This window comes from Mastacembelus armatus, chromosome 15, assembly GCF_900324485.2.
Source record: "Mastacembelus armatus chromosome 15, fMasArm1.2, whole genome shotgun sequence".
Classification (NCBI taxonomy): Eukaryota; Metazoa; Chordata; class Actinopteri; order Synbranchiformes; family Mastacembelidae; genus Mastacembelus; species Mastacembelus armatus.
The window spans coordinates 8,507,367-8,517,709 of record NC_046647.1 but is presented as its reverse complement, the minus strand read 5'-3'; positions in this window follow the sequence as shown (position 1 = coordinate 8,517,709).

The window sequence follows — 10,343 nt, the reverse complement described above, 5'->3', positions numbered from 1 at the left end:
CAGCAAGATGAAAACTGCTGGCATGCTGCCTGACTGTGCTATACAAAAAAAAAAAAAAAAAAAAAAAGAAAGCTCAAAAAAGGAGGGGTAAAGAGGAGGGTTGGTTAAGAGAAGGGATGAAGTCACCACCTCTCTCTCCCTCTTTTTTTGTCAGGAGCGACAGCAGAGAGGGGGCTGTAAAGCTTGGCTGTCAAAGCTTCCCCTCTGAACCTGGACAGAAAATCTGCCCAGATAAGAGGCGAGGAGTAATGGAGTCAGAGGGAGAGACCTCTGTCAGACCTCTTCAGTCACGGCTTATCCTCTATGAGGTAATATCCTCAGCTGAAACACACTCACACCCACACTGGCTGAGCCTTACCTTCACTTTGAACTGCAGAGAAACAGATTCAGCTCTTAGGTGTTCTGCTCTGTTCCAGCACCAAAACAATACAAAAAAAATAAAAGACAGATTTAAAAAAAAAAAAAAAAGAATCCAAGTAGTTAAAATCTAAGGAGAGAATCAGCGTCAGAGGCTCATGTTAGCGCTGTCTGCCCGGGAGTGAGAGTGCTTTCCTCTGCTGTGAGCCTCCTCTTTCCCCATCAGTGAGGTGCAGTTGTCACAAAGGTTACAGCTGAATGCAACACATCCCCGTCGCTCGGCTCCTTAAACCACGGAGCTGCTGGCACGACAAGTGTTGGGGGCAAATAACAGTCAAGCAGATGATGACCCAAACCACTCCTTGATGGTGGCTGGGGCTCAGCAGAGCATTTGTCGGGATGACTGATTGGAATGTCAGGGGTGGTGTGTCTGTGTCAGTGAAGCAGGGATTACTGAGCAGGACAGAAAAAATATTTGCAGGGAGCAGAGGCGAGAATCTACTTCCACTGGTGAAAGCTTTTCCCAAAAAAGGAAGTCTCACTCTTTACTCTTCACTGCCCTGTGACGTGACCCCTGCACCTGGTTCGATGGCTCTCAGGAGCAGTTTATCCAATTCCAACAAAAGCCAGTAAACATGAAGGGATGTTATGTTTTATTATACAGTGCTTTTGGAATTAGTGTTTATATAATATCCACCCATTTAGTCAAATTACATAACATTTTGAAATAGAATCGTTGAAGTAATGTATTCATTCATGCAGTCTAATGTTTCCAGTTTTATTTGAGTAGGGCTAAAACAGCCAGCAGTGGGACAACAGTCACTCAGCAGAGCTCCATATGACAGAGCTCTGGAGTTGACATGGTTAATGATACTTTTAAAAGCTCTCTGGTTTCATGATGAAGTCATCTAACGAAGCTTTAATGTGTTACAGCTTGAAATCAGAGATAAATTCTGCACAGGCTGGGTGGTGTTAGCGGAAGGCAATATGGGTGGAGTTCAAGGGGTTTGGCTAACTTTAAAATGCCATTTCCTCATATTGCTGGGTGAACAGCTCTAAAAGTTAATGATTCATGTGTGCTGTGAGTACACTGTGTGACTATGACACCATAGTATGCCTAAACGCTTCTACGGTTCAGCTGGAACTTTTGGAAAATGTGGGAGATTATTTATATTCACACCAGTTTTTGTTGAGAAATAAAAATCTACACATCTGTACGCAAGACATGCTGTGTGAACAAGCAGAGCTGACAACTTGCAATCTGCTGAGCCTATGATACATTTACATCAAAATATAAAGTTATATGGAAATTACAAACACATAAAATGGTTTAATTATTATTGTATTTTGAAGTGTAAAGCATTTTCAGTGTTTACATGTGGAAAATGTCCAGATCTTCACTGAGAATGAAAAATACTCAAAATACTCTGTCATATTTTCAAATGAGATATATTATATTATTTTTGCTACATGGAGCTTAAAATATAAGATATAACCACTACTGTTAAAGGAATGTGGTGACCTTTTGGGGCATACATTTTCAGTATTAAGGTAAGTACTGACTTAGCATCAGGAGTTGATTAGCAGTGCATTAAAGATTGGAGGCAGAGGGGAACAGCCAGAAAGGATATTTTCATATTTCAAAAACATACCTAACATTTACTTAATGTTAAGGACCCAGCTTCCCCCCTGGCTCAAGCTTAGTACTTAACATAAAAAAGTCTTATCAATCTCCTCATTTTGCGTAGCATCATGTAAAGCATTGCTAAAGGTTGGCTTGTACACATTTAGTGTACTAATGCGAAACTTCGAGGTGAAGAGTTTTAGGAAAAATGACCAAATTCTTCGGTTTTAGTCTGGAAGCTTTGTTTTTGTATCCCCTGTTTTAGCCTGTAAACATTTATAAAGGATGGAAAGTTGTTTGCCCACAGACACTGTTGGATTAGATTTGAACCAGGTGTCACACCTCTGCCATCCAAGTCAGATTAAGCTACTGTAACACCTTCCTTATGTTGTTTACCCTGGAAGTCCTCCCTCCCTCCCCACAGCTCTCAGTCACATCTTGTGCGTAATGTTTAACTGTGCTCCCTGCATCCGTTAAAAGTAATTTCAACCTCAGCCTGGATCTGAAAGATCTTTATTTTTGATATCTTTCTTTAGTTTCATCTTTGAGGATGGATGTTAAAGACAAAGTGGCTCTGGCTGATATCATTGCCTCCCAAGATGATAATAAAAACCTTACGTTTTCTCACCGCAGACCCTGCTTGGTGACCCCCCCTGTTAGATAGCTTCCATTTTATTAGAGTCAGTAACTACAACTTGGAGGACTTTTTCAAGGGGTGATGTCACTGATGCTGCCCGCATGAAAGGAGACTGATAGCTGCGGTGGAGGAGAGAATATGCATGGGAGCTAAAGGGGGTCTGTACTTTTCCACTCAGTCTATGTCATCACAAAGGCATGATCAGCCTGCTGGTCAAGTTTCAGTACAGATAAGATTAAGCTTTTGTTCTGGATCATGATCAGAAAAGAAAAGATTCAAAAGTTCTAAAAAAGGTTGATACGCAAGGAACAGAAAAATGAAAATACTGACTTCACTAGTCATATGCCAGACGTCTGGCCTGAGAGTTTTAGTACTCAGAGATCTAACAGTGAACAGCTTAACATTATACAAAAAACATCAGGGATTAATGAATTTAACTAAACTTTGCATCTTAAGTCATTATAATCAAATATTGGTTATTGGTTTTTGTTTTTACTTATTTATTTTTAATAGTTTTAGTATCAGTTTAGTTTTATGGCTAAAACTGTATTATTGAATGTTAAAGGCTAGACCTGGACCAAGACACTATTATTATGTTTTTGCAAGTAGAGCAGACAATGGTTAAAAGGAATACCTTAAAAAACAAGGTTTTGACAAAGTTATGAAACTAATTTATACCATTCAGTTACTTTTTAAATTTAATTTAAAGGGAGGAAACAAAAGACTATGCAGAAGTTTTTTTCACTCTTTGTTAGTGAATGGCAATGATCAAACACAAAATCTAAAAAGGGGAGTGGGACATAGTGCCAACAAAATTGTGAAGTCATTTTGTACTTGTGCTTATCTGATCTGAATAGCTTTAAATTCCTTTGTTCTTAGCTCACAAGTCTGAACCCACATCTTGACAATGACCTAGACTCTCAGATGGGTCGCCTCTGGGCATTTGTACTTCAGCTGCTGAAGCTAAAAGACAGCTCTAACAATGAAAGGATCTGTGCTTGAACAGAACACCATGGTAGTTGTAGTTCATTGGAAACAGAAAATATAAACACATCTCAACTGTTACTTTTTCAGTATATATATACTACATGTTGCCGACTATGTCCACATGGGTTAGGATCACTCTCTCCAGCCTGAGCAAAGAATGGGTTAGAAACCGGTTTGTGATGTTACTTCAGTCAGTTTTTTCTTAAGCTTAAAAGAGACATCCCAAAAACTTTTCAGCCAAGCCCTTTAATCATTGATATAATACTGACATGAGGTTTGACACTCACCTGAGGCTATATTGGACCTAATGAGACTGCATGCTTATCAGCTGACGTTCACACACACCTGTGATCCTGGGAGTCCTGTTTCACACATTTCTCCTGAACATGTTCACTCTTATCACAGCCATGAAGAGCCCAAGAAAGTTTGAGTGTTGCATGACATCACATGCAATAAAATGCCATCTCAGTTAGTCAGTACTCACTGGAGGGAGACAGTGCCAAATTTGTCACACAGCAGGAGGCAAGCAGCGACAATATAACTCAACCATCTGTCACGTAGCGTATATTTTTTTAAAAATCTACTAAACTGTGGCAGAATTGTTCCAAACAACAAAGTTCCTATGTTAAATATATACCCTCCTCTGGCTTATGTTCATACTGTAGGTGGTTGTCATGTGGACTGGCCTGTTTAAAGGTAACTGCTGTACTGACATAAATAATACCATGATCTCTGGCCTCCTCTCGCAGCATTCCTACATGCAACTTGTAATATTTGTTCTATTCAGCCTCCCACTTTGGCAGTAACATGGTATCATGAGAAGAAACAGTGTCTCGAAGCTTTTGTTAGTTGTTAGTCAGTATATTAAAATATAAAGGCAGGAGTCAGACTTGGCTTTTTTACAAGAGGGCCTTTGTTTTGACTTAGACCTCCTAAATGGATTTCTAATCCTACCGGAACAATCAACCTCGACGTTAGAGAAATACATCAGGCAGTAGAGTTTGGAAACTGGAAAAAAATCCCCATCAGAACAGGCTTTCACAGGCTCTTAGCAAAGCTGATATTTCAAAGTCAGCATTCAGGTTTATCCAACAAGTCAGTGAAGAGGTTAGAAGAAAAAAATGTGCTGTAGATGATCAAATGTGTTCATTTCACAGTAAGTTTGTTTCTGTACCTCTGGACCGGATCTGTTGGGATCATTTGTTGCCAAACTTTCACTTGTTACTGAAAAAGAATTGGACTAAACAGAAAATATTTAATTTATTACATTTTTAGCCACAGTAGCCTTGTGCCTCAGGGAATGGCAGTGGTGGTGGGTCGGTCCACAGTTTGAGACCAGAATCACCTGCATCAGTAAATATCGTCTGGTTTGACATGGCATTTTGAATCCTATTGCTACATGTGATCCTCTGCTCCCCTCTAGCTCCTGCTTGAAGTTGGCTTTTTTTTATTTAGTAAGCATTAACAAGAGAGCATTTCACTGTATCCGTGGTCTAATATGAGAAGCACAGCAAGCAGGGACACACAGTACCATGTAATTGTACTATTCTTTGGGTATACCGCCCATAGGTTGAAATCACGCTGAATGGTGGGTTGAGGTTACTCCATCTTTTGACATCATGGCAACAGTGCTCTGGCAGCAGGAAACAATTTTCAATATCACAAATTAAATAACAGAAATAAGCTGTACCTTATTTTCTCTTTCCCTCTTTGAAAGTATCAATCTTGAGATTGATTTGAGAGTGAGGCTCAATGTCTGACCTCTGATTTCATTTCTGCTGCAGGTTGGGTGCCTTAAGGTCTTTATATGGAAGCTCTGTTGAGCTGGCAGTGTGATTTATTAATGACATACAGGAACTTTAACCGTGTGCTCCAACCTCCATGTGTGTTTGAGATCTGAATCAGAAAATGTTGTCAAGCAGAGCGGTTTGTTAAACATTTTCAACGCAGACATAAAGAATTAAGAAAGAGGAGAACATACATTTAAACATATGCACGTCCAGATATTTGATGGATGTGCTCTGTAATCATTATGTATTTCAAACCTTCACAAGACAAACAACAGTAGAAAACAACACATCATCGAGGTGCTTTAGGCAAATGGAAAAATATAAGTAAGCCAAAGTACATCTTGAGTCATTTTTGAACACCACTATTGCATTGCAGGTTTGTTTAATGTTTTGGTTGAGGTCATTCTTCTCTGTGATTTTCTAATTGGAGGTAAATAAAAAAATACCAATAAATACAGAGACAACTTGGAAAAATGTTCACAGATGTTCTTTGCCCTTATTGAAAAGCAGCAGGGTCAACATTTATTTTATCTCACCATGCAGATGTCATTATAGTTCACCTCAAAGAGTCTGGATTTAATACAGGACAGATGAATGTAGACTTTTCTGCTCTGACATGCAAGGTGGCCTTGAGGGCTTTACAGAACACACTGGACCTACCTGAACGTTCGGCCATATTGTTTGCTTTACTCATGTCACCGCCTGTTAGTGGGATGGATGAGCTCACTGCTGACACCAGTCTGACCTATGCAGGGCTTGGTGATGCTAAACTTCAGCTTGCATCATCACAAATGCAATCACATCGATGCTGTGATGCTCAGTTTGTGTTTACAGAAAGTACTGATAGATATTTTACTTTCAAATGACTTTTCACTGCAGAGTTTCCAGTCACAAATCAGAAACTAATCCCACTGCTGGTGTTCACAAAATCACATTCACTAGTAAAATAACCCAGTCTGCTGTTTCTTCTGATGTAGATTGTTGCACAGATCAGGATTGTCCAAAGCACATAAATTATGCAGTATTTTAGGCCAAAGTGTTGCTTTGAAGCGACTGCATGTGATAAAACAATGCTTTGCACCACACTACATTATTCAAGCAATATATGATAGGAACAGGTGTGAGGACTGTGTGATAACAATTGGGTTTTAAGCAGGTGCTGTGCAATCTACAAAGCAGCTGTCACAAAATGTGGGAGGAGGACTGGGGGCAAGGGGGCGGATGTAGGAACAGGAGTGACGTGGAGCTCACATGGGGCAAAAATAGAAAGCAAACCACATAATTAAAGTGGTTCACATAAAAATACTTCTTGCTGCCAGTTGTCTCCTATTCCAAAAGATCAGAAACATCCTATGTATTAGAAATGATTATATACCATTGTACATGTTCATAATAAATACCAGTATCACTATCAAAACACACACACACACACACACACACACAATGTTGCCAGTCAAAAAAAACTTTTGTGGGACAGTTGAGTGTGATTATGTAGATGGCATACATGCATAGCCTCAGAGTGCGATTACAGAGGTTGAAGAGCACTTTCACACAAGCTGTATTTAGTTAAAACCAGAAACCTTTCCATAAGAATCACAAACAAACAAACAAAATGCCTTTAAGAGCTGTTTTATATTCTTTCTAATTAGTCACAGAACTGCAGTTTTAATGAAGCTTAACTCAAATTTGGTTCTCCCTATATCACCAAACCAAACTGGTCATAGACTTACCTCATAGACTCTGAATAAAGACCATATGATCACAAATGCAGTGAACAGTGTTCTAGTTTCTCAGTCTTTACTTGGCTTTCACATTAGAGATCAGCAATAGAAGATTCATACCTGCTTTCACCCATCCTAACTGCTGCTTAAGCATTTTTGCATGTTTTTATGACCAGACTAGAAATTATAATGCTCTTCAGTCATTCATCTGTTTAGGATTTTAAGCTTTGCCCAATAACTGGCCTCCCTGCACAGCCTCATGACTTTGCTTATAAACTACGGCTTGTTGGTTAATTGGTAATTAGAAACACAGCTTAACCAATAAAACACTGCTACAAAGTACTAATTTCACTCTTATTTCAGAGCAACTCAAATTAACCATAAGCGAGAAAATGACCTAAGGCACATACCAATGGTCTTCTTTAAAAACTCACAGAGAGGAGCTCTGTTCATTTAATAACCCCCAAATTAAAGGAAAATGTATGATTCAGTCATTTGGCCACAGAGTTAGATCATGCTTTATGACATCATTCTGGACTGGTTAATGCAGCTGACCTAATCCAACTATAGCGGAAGTAAAATCAGTGTGTTAAACATCCGGGGAATATCTCTGCACACTTTAGTCAGGGCTGACCTTAGCTGGTAGATGCACTTTTTTGTAGCAGGATATGATTTTATTGCAGTAAAGTCTTAGGAAATGCAGCATATTAACATTTTTGAGGTAATGGTCCCAAAGGCAAGAATGTTATTTTCGGCCCATGCAATATAAACACATAATTAGAACTACAGATGAACCTCAGGGGTCGATCCATTATAGTGTAAAATGTGATAACAAGATTGTCAGGCATGTTTCACTCACTAACTAAAGATAACAGAGAAGCAAGCGGAAATAATGCTGCAAAATTATACTCTTATAATGCATGTTTTATGTCAAAATCAACAAACAGTTCTTTCCTTATCCTTTCATTTTGGGTTTATTTTGAATGGAGTTGGTTTTACTGTTTATAATAACAGCACACTTAGGATTTTTATGTGCCATGGTAAAGAAAAAGGTTAACCAAATGAGCTGTAGTAAGTAGAGGCCATATTTTTCTCTGCCACAACACATTGCAAAGCTCTTCCATCACTGGGTCTGCCCAGGAATACCAAACAACAGTTGGTTTTCACAGTTGTTGTTGACTTGCAGAGCTATGCTGCAGTTGGGCAACTCCTGTTCCCTATGTGAAAGCATAACAACAGACAGACATCACATGTGTTGGCTATAAAGTTTGTAAAATACACCATGAAGCAAATGTGTCGAAGAGTTGCTCAGCAGGGCAGATGGGTGATGCAATCTGGGCAAATGCTGACAGGTGGGATGGCATGCCTGACTTTTTAGGCTGGGCGTAACTGCAAGTGATTAAAAAGACTTTCACTGGGTTGGGCTCGAGTCTCTGTTCCTGTGTAATGGCAAACTGACATTTTTAACTAGTAGCTGCATATGTCAGCTCTGTAAAATATAAGCATATACTGGAATAACAAAATAATTGCAGTCTTCTCTTTTGTCTTTGTTGGTGCATAAACAGATTTACTATAAACTGAGGGCAGGTGCGACATAAAATAGGAAGAGTGTGTCCATGCCTTAGTATATGGTGTATCCCATATCATTTTGCAATATGAGGTTTGCATGTAGGCTAAAAACAAAAACCGTTACCCAAAATAACATCCTGTTTATCAGACATGATCAGCTAAATCCAAGAAATTCCTGGGTTCACTTTCAGACAATAATATCTTCCAACTTTTAATTGTCAAGAGAATAAAAGAAACATCGAACTGTGAGAATTTATTTAGAATTTGACATCATCTAACAGGTTGAGATAAAGAAGAGAAAATGTGTGAAAAATGGATGGTTATTAAAATGACATTGTAAGTGTTTCTACAAGTCCAACAAACTACAGAGCTCGTGATGTTTTGATTTTCACGGTGATACATTTTTCAGAATCTGCTGCACCTACATTGTGCTGTAACCCATTTTTCAGTAGTGATCTGTCTGTGCTCTGTAACTGCTCCATGGGGCAGCCATGGGCAGCTGTCGTTCTGGCAGCCTAAGGCACAAGCTGACCATTGTGCATGACGTGCAGCTGGTATGGGGTTGAAATGCCTACACACAGCGAATCAATCAAAACCCTTCCTAAGTGGACCAGACCTGGACACTGATATGGGCAGACCTAGAGCAGCTGTAACATGGCTCCTTGGTGCCATAATCCCTTTTGCACAACTCTACTCTCATGTCGGCCTGACCCTTCGGAGCCAAGCTGCTCACATTAAAGCCAGGCCTTTGTAAGTCATTGCTTTTAAAAGTGAGGTAGCAAAATCAAATTGCATGAGTGCCATATTTACAGCCCAGACGTGCAAAACAGGATGTTTAATGGATTTCACTAAAATTCACTGTGTGGGATACAGTTCACATACTACAAAATAGCAAGTTGCAGTTGTTCACTTGTATCCTTGGCCTCCGTCACCTGGACCTCAGTTGCAATAGAATTAGCTCAGTCATGCCCATATGAACCTCAGATGAGAGTTGTTTTGTTCTCAAACCCAGGCGAGCTGTCCAGAAGCACATTCTTAATTATTGACAACACTAAGCTAGAAGTAATGGTTACAAGATGAAGGACTTTTCTTTACGTCAAATACAAATTCATGCCTAAAAACATCCCACAGTCTTACGCTGGAATAAGTTGAGGTTGTCAGGGTTATTTTCAGTTGTTTGTTGATACATACATCTCTTGATGCACTTGGAAACATCATCACTGTACCTGGGGTCATTGGGGGTTTTGGGTCTTTCAACTTCAGACCCCCTCACCCAGGAGACCCAACCAGGGGTGACCAGTCACCAGCCTGTGCTCAAGTAGCGCTAGCCCACTGTTTATCTCTTTGAAACCATTTATATTGAGACTTTGTCTGCAGCTTCTGAGGCTCTACAGATGGCTTTTCTTTTGTATGCTCTGGTGATGCCCAGGAGGCTGTAGCCCTTTCACAGTGATCTTACCACAAAGCCCCTGCTCCCCATTTCAATGGTAAAATGTTAAATACACTGACTTTACACCAGCCTCTGTCAGTATGCCATTACAATGTTTAAAGTGTTTCTAAAGACACTTTATTATAAAGTGTGTTTAGTATACAGTTTATAATAAAGCACCCAGATCTCTATGAATTCTACTTGGTAACTGACCATAGTCTAATCCTTC